Source organism: Mesoplodon mirus (genome assembly GCF_964341445.2).
Source record: "Mesoplodon mirus genome assembly, chromosome: 20".
Classification (NCBI taxonomy): domain Eukaryota; kingdom Metazoa; phylum Chordata; class Mammalia; order Artiodactyla; family Ziphiidae; genus Mesoplodon; species Mesoplodon mirus.
Window position 1 is genome coordinate 19,427,887 of NC_138996.1, and position 18,176 is coordinate 19,446,062.

Genomic DNA, 18,176 nt, shown 5'->3' on the forward strand with positions numbered 1-18,176 from the left:
GCAAAAAAGAACAGAGCTTCTGTAACCTGTGGGACAATATAAAGAGGTCTAATGTATATATAATTACAGACCCAGAAAGAGGATGGGGGTGCAAAAAAAATATTTGAAGAAATAGTGGACAAAAATGTTCCAAGTGTAATATCTGATATTTGATCCAAGAAGGTCAAAGAAGTACCCAAACAGGGTAAATATAAAGAAAACTACACCAGGTCACATCATAATCACACTGCTGAAAAACAGTGCTAAAGAGAAGATCTTAAAAGCAGCTAGTGAAAAAAGGCACATTATATATAGAGAAATAATAATAAGAGTATTCATAGACTTCCCATTAGAAACTGTGCAAGCCAAAAGAAAATAAAATGCAAAAGTGCAAAACACAACTGTCAACTTGGAATTCTATACTCAGCAGGATGAAACAGAGACCTTTCCAGACAAACAAGTCCAGGAAAGCCGCATCCTGAAGCAGAGCCATCCCAGCTGACTTGCAGACCTGGAAGGAAGAAAAAGAAATGCTTATTGTAAGCCACTGGAGTGGTTAGTTATTCTGCATTATTATGAAAATAATTAACGAGTATAAGATCTCTTCAAGTCATGTGGCAATGGGTGAGGACATATAACTCCCTAACAGCAAAAGGGACACAGTTGGAAATCTGCCACAGATGTTTTACCTCTGAAATCACCTGCTTCTTTCTAAGTGGACTGTATTTTTTCTCTTATAATTACAGACTTATCTTTGTGTTTATACACGAAAGTTTATGGGCTCAGCAACACAATACAAATACAATACAATACAAAGATTTCTAAGGCACAACTCTGATCATCTCTTTTTGCCAGGATTTATTCATTTTCTCTTCAGATAATGATTTTGAGTCCTGACATACAACTGCAGGGAAATTAATAAGAATTGCTAATCACATCTCTCTCAAAGAAGGAAAAATGACCCAGTAAACACTATCAGGATTCACATCATGTGAACATTAATAAGCACTAACTGAAAATTGTTCTGCTCGCACTTTTTGATTTGATACTTAACTGTTAAGTAAAGAAGATTCACTGTCAAGGATTGATTGATCATTTATTTGTCCTTCAAACGATGGGCTTATACCTTAGTACTGTTGCCAGTATCTATGGGAAGGCTAAGACACAATAACCATTCATTCAACAAATGTGCCAGGAATGAGCACTGAACAAAACGACAAAAACTCTTTGCCCTATGGCATGAGTTTACGTTCAAGAAGTGGAATAAAGACAACAAACAAAAGAAAGAAGTAAAATATTTACAGTATGGAGGAAATTAAGCAGGTAAGGGGAATGGGGGGATGATCCTGTGGGAAACGGGGGGTTGCAATTGTAAATAGAGTGGTTATGGGAGGTCTCTCTGGTGTGCTATTTGAGCAAAGACCTGAAGGAAGTGAGGGAGCAAACTGTGAGGCTGTCAGGGGGAAGAGAATTTTAGGCAGTGTAAGCAACAAGTGAAAAGGCCCTGAGTTGAGAACGTGCCTGGAATGTTCAAGAAAAACCACCATGTCCCATACTTTCCTTTGATTGTATGGTATCAGCAAGCAGGAGACCCACATTTCATAAATGGTGACTGCTGTTACTCTCCATGTACACAGAAGGAGAAGTCCCAATGATGCCAGTGCCTTCTGCCTAAGAAAATAAGTGCCCTAGTTGGACAGCTCAAGGGGAGAGCCTCCCTAAAAGTTTCAGTTATGGCCCAAGCCTAAAAGAGAGGCTCTAGAATCAGTTATTCTCTTATTAACCCCAGTGAAAAACATACCTGCCTTTCATTTAGCATTAATGTCCCTGGATTAATCCACTGTTAGTGATAGATCTGTGTATTGAATACCAGGTTTTGTAAATTGTTCTAGGCTGAACTACAATAAATATATGACCTTTGCAGAGTAGAATGCCATTTGTTTTTAAGTCATTTACCCATGGCTGCCTGGTGCCAATGTATATTTAATTCTATATCTTTAGGTTTGTATCTGAGTGCCCTGCTCTGTTCTATTGGTCCGTGGTGTCCGTTCTTATACCCTTCCCATGCTGTTTTTATTGCTTGTCTCTGCAGTATGTCTTAATATCTTGTAAAATAAGTTCCCCCTCTTAAGTCTTCTTTTTCAATACTGGCTTAGCTATTTATGGATTTTTAGCCTTTCACGTACATTTGAGGACAAATTTACTGGTCCTCGAAAATCCAACAAAAATTCTCATTAAAATTGAATTCAGTAGAACAATTTGCAGATAACTGACATATTAATATTGCCTTCCTGTTGAAAAATATAACTGTTTATTCTGATCACGTTGTATGTTTTTTAAATTTTATAATTTTCTCCATAGAAGTCTGGTCCATTCTTGGTTAAGTTAATCCCTAGATACATTATGCTTTTTGTTATCATTATGAATAGCATATTATTTTATACTGTATTTAAAATTTAGGTTGGTTATTTGTGGTGAGAAAAATACTATTGATTTTTATCATTGCCTAAGCTCCCTTATGAATTTTAATAGTTTTTTTATTCTGTTGGTTTTTGATGGATGATCATATTTCTGTAAATGTTTTAGCTTTACGTTTCCTAACTTTATACCCCTCTTTGTCTTTTCTTACTGCATTGCCCAGAAGCCTTTGGTAGTTTGTTAATAGTAATGATACCAGTGCTGAACTCATGGGAATTGCATATAAAACCTTTCTATTTAAGGCAATGTTTTCTGCAGGTTCCAAGGTCTTTTCCTTTAGTACTTTAAAAATATTACTTTATTTTTTCTTGTATCTAATGTTGCTTTGAAAGTCTGATATCAGCCTGATTCTTGATCTTTTTAGATATCTGTTCCCTTTCTCTGAGAACTCTGCATATTTTATTTTTGTCATCAACATTCTTAAATTTCACTGTAATGTTTCTAGGTAGGGAATCTTCTTTTTTGTCTGTTTGGTCTTCTTTGATTTCTTTCAATCTGAGGCCCTTCATTTTTCTTTAATTTAGGGAAATTTACCTTCATTATCTCTTTAAATGTATCTTCTCCAATTTTCCCCCCTCTCTATTTTGAACCCATAAAATCTAGATATTGGCATGATTCTACCTTCCTTACCCTCCATATTACTTATTTTTCCTTTTATGTTTTCCATATCTTTATTTTTTCCTGCAGCCGCCTGGGGAAATTCCTCAATCTGATTTTACAATCTCTAACTTACTCTTTAGCTGTATCCTCCATACCATTTTTTCCTATTTGTTGCATTTTCCCTCTATTTTGTTTAGTCAAAGAATAACTCAGGGGCCTTTAGTTAATTTGCTTCAGCAATTTAGTCACATGAGGAAGGCAGTCATTACACTATTGTTAAAAAACAAAGGCAAAAACAGGATTTAATACACAAAAGAGAGGGGAAAGAGGCCACAGTCTGGAAATAGTGATTGGTGTGCACATATTTGGGGTATAGTTGTCAGCCAGCAGCTTGAATAAGCGCGATAGGGGTATCAAAGAAAACAATTACAGTAGTTTGTGGATTTTTGGAAACCCGTGAGTGTTTAACGAGGGGCCCTCATATTTCCAATTTCTAATGATTTTTTGGTTCAGGTTGCTAGTATCTACGTTTATCTCCTTAAGTATATTCATTATGCGTCTTTGAAATTCTTGGTTCATCTGTTCTAATAATTCTGATTCAGTTGGTATATGTGATTCAATTTGTTGTCTGCATTTCCTGGTCTCTTTGCCCCCCCACAGGTGCCGGGTTATTTTGGCCTGTGAGCTCCTGTGCCTGTGGGAGTGTCTGGTGATGTGGATTGGGGAGGAGGCATGTGTGATCCTCCAGACGAATTTGAGAAGGAAGCCTGTGAGCCCCTGTCACCACAGCATTAGTGTTCATCACTCTTATTTGTTTTCACTCCATTCAACAAAGGCAACTCTGTTCAGGGTTACACTGTTGATCTCTAAGGAAGAAGTAGCTTTGAGAGACCCACTCCCCAGTTCATAATCCATCAACCCTGGGATTTGGAGGGGGAGGGGCATAGAAGTCAGTGTCAGAGGGGAGCTGGTCAGCCTGTTGTTTTCATCAACCCGTCACCCCAGCCAAGTGCACTAATGCTGTTACTCTGATATAAGTCATGGACAGGCTGGGAATGTTGCTGCTGGTTTCTGCTTTCCTCCAGGCCGTCTCATGGCTGCTTCTGGTCGCCCACCACCCCAGGCAGAGCCCCGTGCCCCGCAAAAAGACACGTCTACCTCCCACACTATTTCAAAACTGCCTTCAGACTCCCAAGGAGTTTCTTGTTTTGTTGTTTTTATTATTCATTTCTCAAATTCATGTTTTTTCTTAATTCTAGAATTTTTCCAGGGTTCATGGGAGAGAAGGGTTAATAAGTTATGAAGCTACATTATTATTTCTACAACATTAAGATATGTGGTATATTAGTTTACTAGGGCTGCCATAACAAAGTAGTACCCCAGACTGGGTGGCTTAAACAACAGAAATTTATTTTCTCACAATCCTGAAGGCTAGGAGACCAAGATCGAGGTGTCTGCAAGGCTGGTTTCTTTGGAGGCCTTCCTCCTTGCCTTGTACATAGCCATCTTCTCCCTGTGTTTTCACATTTTCTTCCCACTGTAACTATCAGTGTCCAAATCTCCTGTTCTTATAAGAACATCAATCATATTGGATTAGGGCCCACCCTAATACCTCATTTAACTTAATTATCTCTTTAAAGACCCTGTCTCCAAATACAGTCACATTTTGAAGTACTGGGGATTAGGACTTCAACATATGAATTTGGAGACTCTACAACTCAGCCCATAATGTATGGCATTTACATTCCCTTATGGAGCTGTAATTCCACATTTGGTTTAGCTTATTTCTCCTTTATTTTTTTTCAATTGTTTTTATAGTTTTAAAATTTATTTTTGGAATTGGAATCAAAATCACATTCATACATTGATGTTAGTGGATGTGACTCTTAAGCCTCTTTAAAAAATTTTTTTTATTGAAATATAGTTAATGTACAATATTTTATCTTACAGGTGTACAATAGTGCTTCACAATTTTTAAAGGCTATACTCCATTTATAGTTATAAAATATTGGCCGTATTCCCTGTGTTGTACAATATATCCTTGTAGCTTATTTTATACATAATAGTTTGTACCTCTTAAACTCCTAACCCTATATTGCCCCTCCCCCTTCCCTCTCCCCACTGATAACCACTAGTTTGTTCTCTCACTGTGAGTCTGTTTCTTTTTTAATTATATTCACTAGTTTGTTGTTTTTATTAGATTTCACATGTAAGTGATGTCATACAATATTTTTCTTTCTCTCTCTGACCTATTTCACTTAGCATAATGCTCTCCAAGTCCATCCATGTTGTGGCAAATGGCAAGATTTTATTCTTTTCTATGGCTGAGTAGTGTTCCACTGTATATATATACCACATTTTCTTTATTCATTCATACATTGATGGATACTTAGGTTGTTTCCATATCTTGGCAATTATAAATAATGCTGCTATGAACATTGGGGGTGCATGTATCTTTTGGAATTAGCATTTTTGTTTCTTTCAGATATATACCCAGAAGTGGAATTGCTGGATCACATAGTAGTTCTATTTTTAGTTTTTTGAGAAACCTCCATACTGTTTTCCACAGTGGCTGCACCAGTTTACATTCCCACCAACAGAGTATATGAGGGTTCCCATTTCTCCACATCCTCACCAACATTTCTTATTTGTGTTCTTTTTGATGATAACCATTCTGACAGGTCACACCTGTGATATCTCATTGTGGTTTTGATGTGCATTTCCCTGACGATTAGTGATGTTGAGCATCTTTTCATATGCCTGTTAGCCATTTGCATGTCCTCTTTAGAGAAATGTCTATTCAACTTTTCTGCCCATTTTTTCATCAGATTGTTTTTTTGATGTTGAGCTATATGAACTGTTTATGTATGTTGGATATTAACCCCTTATCAGTCATATCATTTGCAAATATTGTCTCCCATTCAGTAAGTTACTAAAAGCTTTTGCACAGCAACGGAAACCATAGCTTCTCTGATTTTGCCTTCCTCCCTCACCAGCAAAGGTCCTACTCCATTATCATAACTAAATCGCTCGCCAATATCCTAAATTTCTTTCCTTGACTAAACCCCCATGATAATAAGTCTATCTGCCTTCCCTGTGCTTGCCCTGAGTTCTGAGAGATGCCTTGGAGATCACAGAACAGGCGGATCATGAGAAATGAATAGTCACCAGCTTCCCTTGCAGCCCTATCATGCTTCTTTCCCCACCTTGCCTTCCCTCTCCACAACTTCTGTGAACCTGTGCTCTCACCTCCAAACTCCCATCTACTTCCCCACTTACTTTCACCAGACAACCGACCTCACCTCCTGCTTCACAAAGAAAATAGAAACTTTCTGAAGAAAACTATTTTAGCTTTCCACCAGCCAATCTTCACCCACCCATATCTGATCCTGTCCTTGTTTAATATTTTAGCATTTTATTCATCATACACTCTTTGCATTAATTTTAATCTGTTTAGAGATTGCACTAAAATAGTGTTTATCTTAATTACAGAGGGTTTATTTTTTTGGTGCCTCCCTAAATTTGGTGCCCTAGTTGAGTGCCTTATTCGCCTCACTCTAGCCCCGGCCCTGCTCCATCCCTCACTCCCTCCTTCCCTCTTGCATTTTCTGCTGACTCTCACCACATACTCTGAATTCTGCAACCCACCTCCTCAGGAGCCTAGAATTTTGTGCTTTCCACTGTCTCTTCTGTATCTTCAATCTTTTCCTTGCAAATGGACCTTTTCCTTCTGTATTTAAATAAGCTCAACTCAAGATGTTCCAACTTAAAAAACCAAACCAAAACAAACACCTCCTTCAACCTCAGAACCCCTGCAGCTGCTGCTCATGCTCTGTCTTCCCCTTCAGAGCTAAACCTGTAGAAAGTAGTGTCTTTTTTCCCATGCCACCCACTCCTGATACAGCCTACCCTAATCTGGATTCCACCCGCACTGCCCAGGGCCTTTCTTTCTCCATCCATGTCATCAACTATCTCCATGTGGTTAAGCCCTGTAGGCTCTTATCAGAGCTCATCCTGTGTGAACAGCATCCAACATTGTTAGCCATAATTTATTTACTGAAACACTTTCTTACTTTGGTCTCCATGACAACAAACTTGCCTGGCTTCCTTCCTTTCTCTCCGGCCATTCTTTCTCAGTCTCACTGGTCCGTCACCACTCTTACTCAATCATTGAATGCAGGAATCCTTTCAGGGCTGGATTTTAGACCTTCTTCTCTCATATTCTCTTCTCAGTTTAGACTTTTTTAGGTGTTCCTATCCATTCCCAGGTGTTCTTATCCATTCCTCTAGCTTTGTTTACCATTCACTTGCCAATGACTCCTAAACATATATTTCCATCCAAGATCTTGGTGGATCTCAGCACCAGATCCACATGACCAATTGCCTGCTCACAAACACCTGCAAGTCCACACATCCAAAAGTGAACTCATCATCTTCCCCCCCAAAACCTACTGTCATTTCTTTTCTCAGTAAATGGTTCTAAAAACCACATAGTTGGATTCGCTTTGGGGAGTCACTTTTGACTTCTTCACCTTCCTTAATCAAAAGGCTACAAAGCTTCGAGTGATGTGGGTTGTGCTGACCTCTGCAGTTTTAGCAGGAAATACCTTCTATCTCCTTTCATACTTAACTTCTTTGGGTACCTCGACACCCCATGCTTGTTCTTATCTGAAAGTGTTTCCAGCCTAGTTCCTCTCATTGTTTAGATCAGAGATTAAACTTCTTCTCCAGAATGTTTCCCTCAAATCCCCAGATTTGGTTAGATTCTGCTCTTTATGAGATCTGCTTCCTTCCTTGGGATATTTTTTTTTTTTTTTTAGAATAAAGATTCGACCGTGTAAGAAAACGACCTTAAATGGCAGTGGCTTAAATGACATAGAAGTTTGTCTGGGAAGTTAAACCTTGGCCCTGTAACTCAAAGATGTCCAGGGCCCAGGGCCCTTCTGTCTTGTTGCTCCACTATTCCTAGTATGCCATCTTTATCCCCATGTTCCAGACAGCTCAGCACTCTGTGTGCCTTCCAGCCAGTGGAAAGAGGGAAAAATTGAAAGGGAGAATGGGCCTTTCCTCTTAAGGCCACACCCAGAAGCCATGCCCATTATTCATGCTTATATCCCATCTGTTGGAACTTAGTCACATAACCACACACTAGTTGCAGAGGAAGCTGAGAAAAATGTTGTTTTGGTTCTGTGGACAGTTAACTATGAACAGTGAAAGTCTGTTGTGGTTGAAAAAGGGGAGATCAAATATTCAGACAGCTGGGGCTTCCCTGGTGGCACAGTGGTTGAGAGTCCGCCTGCCGATGCAGGGGACACAGGTTCGTGCCCCAGTCCAGGAGGATCCCACATGCCGTGAGCCATGGCCGCTGAGCCTGTGCGTCCGGAGCCTGTGCTCCGCAATGGGAGAGGCCACAACAGTGAGAGGCCCTCATACCGCAAAAAAAATATATATATATATATTCAGACAGCTAACAGTTTCTGCCATAATCCTGGTGAAACCCACGTATCCATGCACACTCTCCTCCTGCACAGAAAGCACACTCATCCCTCCCGCAGTGGAGACTACCCCTGGATTCTATTCAGCAAGTGCATCCAGCTCAGTGTCTACAATCTCTGAGGGATGTGCCATCCTCTTCATCAGGCTCAGATCAGGCTCTTCTTGGTCCAGCCACTTCTAAACCAAATGACAAGTTGTCTGCTCTGATCATACCCAATATGAAATAGAAGGAGCAGGATAAATGTAATAAGAATGCTTATTTGGGGGAGGAGGAGAAAGAGGAGGAGAAGGAAGGAAGGGAAAACATAGGCAGTCACTGGGCCACAGAAATAACTCATTCTGCTGAGCAGGAACTGGAAAGACTCTGGGCTCAGACTGGTTAAACTCCTGTGGCCAGCACTGTTTCTGCTCTCAGAGAGATGGGGAAAGGAGGGGGAGTCTCTCTCACCTTTATCTTCTGTGGGTCTCATCTGATAATACCTGTTTCTCTTATATTTGCTTGGTATGAATGTCTTTGCTATGTAAAACATTTGAAAGTTTAAATAATTTTATTCAGTTTAGATATAAATACGTATGTGTGCCACATATATGAATATATATATGTATATATATGATTTGCGAGTTAAATAATGCCTTGTTCTAGTAGTTTCTCTTCTTGTATGGTGTTATGCAATTGCTCAAAACATTTGTGGGAACTGGTACCAATCACGTCCTATCTCATCCTGAACACAAGCAAACAGGGTCCTCTGCTCTGCCCACAGAGTCCCCCTGCATAGTCTTGCTGACAAGCACAGACCAGCATGACAACTCAATGATGGGGGAGGTGTGTACAAATTTTGACCCCCTCCTTGAATATATCATCCAAGAAAGTTTACTTTGCACATTTTTATATGTGCAAAATATATAAAAATATTTGTTTAAATAAACATGATTAAACCTACCTATTAAAGATTTCAGATTTATTTTGAATTTGAGCAGAAGAAACTCAATTTGGGTTTTTGGTATATAAAATAAAATGGATTTTCTGTTATAAAAACTTCAGATATTTACTTACCATTTGAATTATAAATGATTCATTTGAAGGTTATTGTAATTCAGCTGAGTCAGACTGAGAAATAAGAAAAACAAAGTAAACATTTCAAATAGGTTGTATTTTTAAAACACGTATAATTTGTATTTGTACTTTTGTTCAGCTTCCTAATGTCCTTATATTAATGTCCGATATCTCAGAAACTCATCAAATGATTTTGAAAATTATAGCTTTTCTATGATTGCAAAAAGCCATGCATATTCAATTAGGAAAATTTTAAAAATGGAAAGATGTATTCCATTGAGAATTTGATAGCAATAATACCAGATATTCTCTCTTTAAAGACCACCCACGGGCTGTACAAGAAGTTAGTTTCTTGAAATGCCACCAGAGGGCGATCAGTTCAAAAATTCATCTATCTGATTTATAAACAGGCTTCTATGCTGCGGAGGTGCTGACAGGTTTTCAGTTTTAAGTTGGAAAGACAGAAAAAAAAGAAGAATTAAAAAACCTTTTAGTTAGTAGAAAATATATCCAAATAAGTGTTCATTTTTTTAAAAGGTTCATCACTACCCTTTTGGGAACCTAATTATTATACATTCTTGAATATAGCAAAAATTTATGGAGTGCTTACTTACTGTTAATTGTAATAGGTGTTGTTTATAAAACTTGGTCCTGGGCCTCCCTGGTGGCGCAGTGGTTGAGAGTCCGCCTGCCGATGCAGGGGATACGGGTTCGTGCCCCGGTCTGGGAGGATCCCATATGCCGCGGAGCGGCTGGGCCCGTGAGCCATGGCCGCTGGGCCTGCGCATCCGGAGCCTGTGCTCCGCAACGGGGGAGGCCACAACAGTGAGAGGCCCGCATACCGCAAAAAAAAAAAAAAAAAAAAAAAAAAAACTTGGTCCTGACATTTTAGGATTAATATTTTCTCTGGGAAAAGAGGCGTACATAAACAAATGAATTAGGATCCAGTATTTTGTGTACCACACTAAAAATCTTCAGATGCTGTGAAGGACAGGATTAATTCTGCTAAAAGCAAATAGGTCAGAAGAATGCTTCACAGAAGAATTGAACTTTGCAGAATGAGTAGACTTCTCTGAACTTTCAGGTTACGGTGGTGGATTGAACATGTGCATTTAATTTTCCTCCCTCTTGAACAATCAAAAATAAGAAGTGTTTTAGGACCTAAGCCCACACGGATTAGAATAGGAGAAGAGACAACAGCAACAAAATTCTGGAAGCTGAAAAACTTATGGATTAGTGGTAAGTGATTTAACAGACCTGAGAAAATGAACCTCAAGCTGTCAGTGGGAAAGCTGAGAAACCAACAGTAATCACACAGCAAAATCTTCAAAAGGCATGATTTGTAGGCTCTTTAAGTAAGGACTACAATTCCAGGACTGGAGGTAAAAGGGAGAAAAGAGCCAATATAAGGAGGACCAGGATGAAAAACTGCTTGAGAAGAAATTAGAGCCCTAGACCCTCCCTCACCCTGGTAGAAGTCTGGATGTTTATTCTTATTGAGGGGGATTAAGAGATCATCCCTTCGCCAACCTCTTCCCCCTACTTGGTCCCCAGAATGTAACAGCTAGATCTTTACTGTTTAGGTGGGAGATTGGAAGACTCTTCCCTGGAGAAATCTGGTCATCCAAAAAGAAAACATTTAAAGGTTGATGTCAAGGTTTTGCCAACAGCCTCTCTACCAACATCACCCTATAGTGAAAGTCAAAAGCTCAGAGTTTTTAATCGGTTTTTAAATTTCCCAATCTTAATTTTGAGCAGACCACCAAGGATGAAAGCCTGTTGTATAGAAGATTGAGACCAAAACAAACAAGCGTAAACAGAAGAAGCATCTTGGAGGAAACAGAAATTAGTCAAGACTTAAAAGCAACAGCTATAATCATATACTCAGACAGAGAAGAGGGGATATTGCATCCATTAAACAAGAACCAAAGCTATGGAAATGGAAGATTTAGGGGGGGAAAAAAAAGCAACTGCAAAGGGCTCTTGGAAATTAAAATCATGGTAGCAGAAAACAAATACTTGTGCTGTCCAACGTGCTAACCACTAACCACTTTATTGAAAAGTAAATCACTTAGAATTAACAAAATTAAAAATTCAACACAAAATTAAAAATTCAACACCTCATTTGCACTAGTTGCATTTCAAATGTTCAAAAGCCACATGTGCCTAGTGGCTAAGGTGTTGGACTGCTCAGATATAGAACATTTCCATCATTGCAGAAAATTCTATTGCTAGCACTTGAGAAAGTACATTTGAGGACACTTCACATGAAGTAGAAGACAAAGAGAAAAGATGAAAAGAAAAAAGAAAAAAAAAAAACCATACGACCATCCAGGAGATCAAACAATTGAATAACAGAAGTTCCAGAAAGAAAGAAAGAAGAAAGAAAATGGAGGGAAGAAAATCATCAAAGAAAAAATTCAAGAAAATTTTCTGGAATTGAATGATGTAAGTTGCCAGACGGTAAGAGCCCTAGGTACTTAGCCCAATATATCTGCTCTGAGGCATATTCTTGTGAAATATCAGAAATCCAGGGGTAAAAAGAAATTATTCATTTCCAGACAGGAAGAAGTAGTAGTATACCCAATATTAGGAAACAGAAAGGCTTCTGACTTCTCAATAGTAACCTTGGAAGCAAAAAAACATTGGAGCAATATCTTCCAAAGTCTGAAAGAATATTGCTTGCAATTTAGAATTCTATACCTAATCAACAATTGTTATATTTATTGAGTAGAAACAGGCTTCTCAAGATAATCCATAGGATACTTAACTGTTAAAAACTTAGCTCTCATTCAATCTCCAGGAAATGTGACTTTCAGTCAAAGAATAAGTCACAGAATAAGATGACCACGCTATTATAAAAGCATTGAATTAATTTTTTGTACTATAGACTATGCTGATTGAAGAAATTGGAATTTGCCTACCGAAGTAACTGAACTCACTCGGCTTGTGTTAGTTGACTTCTTACTTTATTATGTAGGTGCTTCTATTAGTCAGAAAGCTCCAGGCTCTGGGGCTTTGTTTTCTGTTTCATCCTGCTCCATGTAGAATGTATCTTTAGCAGACTAATTCAAACACAACAGAAAAACTGTTCCTTCGATGTACTTGAAGTACTCTCATTAATAATGAAATGATATTATTGCTATGTTTACACATATTTGAAAACAGCTGTGGGAGTTATTCAGGGCAGTTCTGTGCTCCCCACTTAACGGAGTTCGAAAGTTGCTGCCAAGAGATTCAGAGAGCGTTCATCCCAGGCTCTCATAGCTGGAACTTGACTGGTCCAATCAGAACAACATCTTCTACTGCAAATCAAATGAAGGTTTTAACTTTCTTTGGAAAAGAAAACATAAAAGGAGACCGCAGTTATATATAACAACAACAAAACTCATGTCTTTCCCAATCTATGAAAATATTTGTTTTTAAAAAACAATACGCCTTTTTCCCTAGAAAAGTCATGCATGGAGGAATCATTCCAAGAATGTGGACAGCGGCCCTCGTCACAGCCCTCTCCCACCGTAGCTTTCAGGGGTTGGAATGCTGGTGCGAACCTGTCAGAGGCAGGGGTATTTACTTTAAGTGTCATAGGCATGGGGTCTCTGTTTAGAGATTCAGTCCGTTGGGGAATTGCTTTCTCCTCCACCAGGCCGGCCCAGCATGGTAGTCTGAAGCTGCTTCTGCTTGCGGGCTGCACCACTTCAAGAAGCAGGTGGTGGAGAAACCCCCTACAGGAGGTGGGGAAGGCAGCTGGGGGAGCAAGGTCAAGTTCCCAAAGGCGGTGGCAGTAATGCGTGAAGCAGCGCCCGCTATCTCATGCCAGCATCAGTGGTGGACAGGCTGTGGGGGGTCTTGTGTAGGTGACAGTGGCAGTGGTGTCCTCACTGGACTGGCTTGTGGTTCTGGCAGCCGCCCAGTGTCCTTTGACTCTGTCTCTAAGCAGCCGCCCAGTGTCCTTTGACTCTGTCTCTAAGCAGCTGCCCAGTGTCCTTTGACTCTGTCTCTAAGCAGCCGCCCAGTGTCCTTTGACTCTGTCTCTAAGCCTGTTCCTCCAGCCTCCTCACAGGAGTGGGAGCTCCAGAGTAGCCTTTGAATAATGTTCTTCCTTCCCAAGTTATCGGAGTTGGATTCTGTGACTTGCAAATGAGATCCTTGCCAGGTACAATTTGAGAGATTAGAGGCACTCTGATGTAGCTCTCAGGAGGGAGTGCATTCCCCTCTTCTTCCCTGGATTTGCCTCATCACATTGGGCTGCTCTGGAGGCTGTGACTTGGACTGGGTTTAGAGGAAGGAGGCCCCTAGAGGCTGCTCATCCCACAGTTAGGAGGCAGCCCCTTGGATCTGCCTGTAGCCTCGGCCAAGTGAATCCTTCACATCATTTAGCCCAGCTCACCATACTAGAGGCTTAGGGCTAAAGCCTCTCTCTCTCTCTCTCTCTCTCTCTCTCTCTCCCTCCCTCTCTCTCTGCCCCCTCTCTCTCTGTTCCTGGTGATAGGAAAGGAGTGAAGTAACAGCTTGACTCTCCCACCCTGTTCTTTCAATCTCAATACCACAGATCACCTTATCCCCTTACACGCACCAGGTAGACTATGCATTATACATGAACATCCTAGTCCATTTTGTGGAGCCCTTAGGGCCAGAAAAGTGCTGGCTACACAAGTCTGGGATTAGTATTTATAGAACATAAACGGATAGAAATTAAGATATAAGATATTCTGAGAGAAAATAATGAAGCCTAGTATGTGCTTTTGTGGAGGAGGATTAGCAAGATACAGGTTCAAGGCCGGAAATGTCAAAAAAGACTGGGAACGGATTCAGTTATGAACATTGAAAATCTTTTCAGTCCCCTCCTCGTCTATGTTCAAAGGAAAACCCCTCTAAGAATATGAAATGATTTTTTGTTTGCCTTTTAGAATGTGTACTTCTTCCCGGAGTGCGATGTTGTGTATGAATCTTCAATCCAATATTTTTTATTCTACTAAATAATAATAATAAGATGACGATGATGACATAGCAGCTATTTATTGAATACTTTCTATCAAGCACAGTGCTAAGTGATTTACACATATCATCTCACTTAAGCCTGACACCTGTATAAGGCAGGGGCTATGACTAATCTCCTTTGACAGATGACACTGAGTCTTAGATAAATTAACCAGCCCAAGGTCATACCATGAAGTTAATATTCCAGGATGAATACAACATCGTAGCCCAAACCTCCTTTGTGGAAGCACCCATATGTATTTAATTACTTTGTAAAATCTCTGGACTGGCTAAAGGGAGTTTTGTTTCCAGTTTCCAGTTTAGTGTTCTCCACCTTGACTGCACATTAGAATCACCTGATGAGCTTGTAAAATTGATGCTGGGGTCCTACTCCCACCAATGAAGTCAGAATGCTGTGGCTAGATACATATCAGTATGGAACAAGTTAAGCTAACTGTATCGATTGAGATGGGAACAGATTTGTCGATGGAGGAAAAAAAAGCCCACAACCTAAAATTTGAAAGTTATGTTTTATTCGGTGCCGTTACTGAGGACTATAGCCTGGGAAACAGCCTCTTAGGTAGCTCTGAGGAACTGCTCCAGAAGAGGTAAGGGAGGAGCCAGGATACACATAGGAGTATTTGCTGGGGGAAAAAACAAACAAACAAGTAGTCAAACGTCAAAAGATTACTGCTAATCACACAAACAGACATCTCCAGTTTATTATTTTAGTGTTTTTCTATGTATGGGAATATGCAAGAGCCTGGGCTCATTGAAAATATTCCTTTGATATGCATTTTTTAAAATAAATAAATAAATAAATAAATTTATTTATTTATTTATGGCTGTGTTGGGTCTTTGTTGCTGCGCAAGGGCTTTCTCTAGTTGCGGTGAGCAGGGGCTACTCTTCATTGCCGTGCGCGGGCTCCTCACTACCGTGGCTTCTCTTGTTGCAGAGCACGGGCTCTAGGTGCGTGGGCCTCAGTAGTTGTGGCACACGGGCTCAGTAGTTGTGGCTCGAGGGACCTAGAGCACAGGCTCAGTAGTTGTGGCACACAGGCTCAGTAGTTGTGGCCCGAGGGACCTAGAGCGCAGGCTCAGTAGTTGTGGCGCTCGGGCTTAGTTGCTCCACAGCATGTGGGATCATCCCGGATCAGGGCTGGAACCCTATCCCCTGCATTGGCAGGTGGATTCTTAACCACTGCGCCACCAGGGAAGCCCTGAGATGCATCTTCACTACCTGAGGCTGGTCTCCTGTTTTCCCCACCCTGAATCCCCTCAGGGCGCACCGCGGGGTGGGCAGGGCGGCAGCTGCTGCGGCTCACGGCTTGATGGGGGGCAGAATTCAACGTTTACCAGGATGGCAGGCAACATTCTTTGTTTACTGAAATGGCAGGCAGCATGTTTTTGTCCACAGATTGCACTGAAAATGTGATGGTAGATTCATGGTTAGGAGAATGTGAGTTAGAGGGAGAAGGGGATGGGACTACACAGGCAGCTTTTAGCTTCGATGAGTGGGAGGTTGAGTGGAGGGGATATTGGATAATCAAATGAATGTAGGGTCACTGGGTTTCTATTTCATAACAAGATTGTTATAAGTATCCTGAGCCCTGAATTCGGAAGGAGAAAACTATTGAAATGTACAGGTAATTCGCAAAAATAATCTCATGGGGGACAGATAGTATACAAAATTAAGGACATAAAACTAAATAAAGTCAGCTAATAGTTACTCGTCAACTGAAAAAAAATGCACCACCTAGAAGTTGTGCATTATATTTTATTCGGTGGACATTCTGAGGACTTCAAGCCCGGGACACAGCATCTCAGATAATGCTGAGAAACTGTTCCCAAGAGGCAAGGGGGGGTGGGGGGATAGCTAGGATATATAGGAGTTTTTACAACAAAAGAGCAGGTATTCAGAACATCAAAAGATTACTGTTAATAAAAGAAAACAAGGGGGCGGTGGTGGTGAGATGAATTGGGAGATTGGGATTGACATATATACACTCATATGTATAAAATAGATGACTAATGAGAACCTGCTGTATAAAAAATAAAATAAAATTCAAAAAAATAATGCCACAGGAAAAATAAAAAAAGAAAACCAGCTATCTCAAATTAAGGGATTTAGTGCTTTTCTCTGTACAGGAAGGTGCAAGAGTCTGGGCTCACTGAAATCATGCCTTTGGTATGCACCTCAGCTATCAGGGGCCAGTATCCTGTGTTTTCCTCTCCTGAGTTTCCTCAGATGTACCATCAGGGGTGGCTGAAGCAGCCGACTGCTAAATGTGCTTGGCATTCGGCGGCCTGTTTGCCTCCATCCTGAGTTCCCTCAGCGCTCACCCTCCGGGCGGCTGTAATGTGCTTGCTTGATGGCTGCAACATCCTTTGTTTACTGATATGGCAGGCAATATTTTAGTTCCCATACTGAAAGAAAATGAATTCCAAAGGGATGGGCCTAACCATCCATATTTTTTAAAGGTTTTCCAATATCAGTGTGCAGCCAGGGTTGAGAATTCTTGCCTCATCTCTTTCCTCTTAATTCAGTCTTCCTTCTTTGCACAACTCCGTGTCACTATTTGGTAGACAGCATATAGAATCTGCTTGGAATTTGTGTTTTTTGCATACAAGCAAATGGCACTTAACCCTGCAGAAGAGATGCTGTGCTCGAGCTGGCTTGACATGGTTTCTACAGACAGGCAGCTGTTTGGAGATGGAGAAGCTGAGAATTCTGCATCTCATGCCCCAATTTCATTCAGCTCATCGCTGGCCTCCTTTTTTGCTACTGTATTATTCCCCATGACTGAGTTCCTAAGGCATCACCTTGCCTTGGGACCAGCTGCACTTATAAAATGCTTAGAAAAGCTTTTGGAGACCTAGCCCTTTTTTGTTTGTGAATACGCAAGTCATTTCAGCCTCTCTTGAAGTGGCAAGTTCTAGGAAGTTAGTCTTTTCATTGTGATCAGTTTACCACCCTTTGACTTTAAGACAGTCTCTTTTTCAGCAATTTTGCCTTCCATTCTTTGATTCAAATCTCAAGTCAATTTATGAAGTACATTAACATTATGTTCCTGTTGGAGTTCTGTCTTTAGAACAGTGGTTTCAAAGGTAGGGTGGTTTGGAATTACCCCTAGGGAATGTTTTGGAAATCTGTGTGGGAGAGAGGATTAGTTGTCACAATATTTGGGTAGTGCTGTTGGTATGGGACAGTTCTGTCAACTTTTGAATACCCCATCAGATATTTGTGTAAGAAAGTCACATAAAATGAACACCCTATTTATGATTATCTGAGCCTAGAACCCAACTTATTTTACACAAAATATTTTTTGCATGGTTTTAATATACACTGAATTTCATGAATGCAACTACAGTGTAAAAAGAGGAAGATCACACTTTGTTTTGCTTGCTTTACTAAGAGTTATTTGTCATTTCAGAAAATGCTATCACCAATTTGGGATATTTTACTTGCCAATGTGAGACACCTATATCAGCCTTCATTTGTGGCTGTCACTTTCATATGTGGCTCTACATGTAAGGGACTCTACATCGTGTCCCTGTACCGTATTATTATTATTATTTTAGACAATTT